This window comes from Acyrthosiphon pisum, chromosome X (genome assembly GCF_005508785.2).
Source record: "Acyrthosiphon pisum isolate AL4f chromosome X, pea_aphid_22Mar2018_4r6ur, whole genome shotgun sequence".
In the NCBI taxonomy this organism is placed as follows: Eukaryota; Metazoa; Arthropoda; class Insecta; order Hemiptera; family Aphididae; genus Acyrthosiphon; species Acyrthosiphon pisum.
In genome coordinates, this window is record NC_042493.1 from 113,839,054 (window position 1) to 113,839,900 (window position 847).

The 847-nt window shown below is 21.8% G+C and overlaps 1 long non-coding RNA gene across 1 annotated transcript in view; it reads right to left on the reverse strand.

Moving 5' to 3' along the window:
* Nucleotides 1-196: 196 nt before the first annotated feature.
* The window catches only part of LOC115033370, a 4,200-nt gene continuing 3,549 nt past the window's right edge, over nucleotides 197-847 (reverse strand). The window contains exon 3 of the long non-coding RNA XR_003838686.1: nucleotides 197-799. This is a non-coding gene — a long non-coding RNA (uncharacterized LOC115033370). The remainder of the gene's footprint in view (nucleotides 800-847) is intronic.

Below are 847 nucleotides of genomic sequence, written 5' to 3' on the forward strand. Positions count from 1 at the left end.
TACTTATATTCTATTCATAATTTTCAATGATTTATCAATGGATTAAGTATTGTTAATCTCGAGTAAAAATGTCTTAAAGGTATTCTAACATTTATAACTTTGCTTCAAAAACCACTATTAGGTACTGAAATTGTAGTCATTTTAAATATAATTATTACTTTTTAATTTAATGAAATCAGTTAAAAATCATCTTTTAATTGTGTTACTAAATGTACCTTCAATTTATTTTACTGATGTGAAAATGAGCCATACTTTTCTGTGATTTTAATGTCTATAAGTACTATTATATTTCTTTCTCTATAATTTACATACATATTGTATTTATTGTATTCAATTTGCTAATACATCATTCATTACTTATACAATTTTTAAGCTTGGTTAATTTGATGTGGTAAACGGTAATAATGTAATTCACATTATTATTTATTATTTTAAATTAATTATCATTGTACCTCTACCATGACATAGTGTTCTGCAAGTTAAAAATAATATATTGAAGATTTATTAATAAATTGATAAACAAATTACCATTACCAACATTCAAGTTAGTAAATCCAAGTAGGTGCCTTAATTGGCTGCTGGAAAAATTGAAACTTAAAAGTAACATATTATGTGTTTGTTTAAGTATACAACGGGATATACAATATATTATTATGTATAATATTGTGTAGAAAAATGTAAAGTAGTTTATTTAAAAAATACTATGACTAAGATGTTATTTTAAGATTATTTAACTATAATATTATCATAATTTTAGTTACTTATCAAGAATTTTTCCATAATTCTGTTGTGTCATCAACTATTGAAACAATTTAACACATTTTGTTAATTAAAATGGCTTTATACA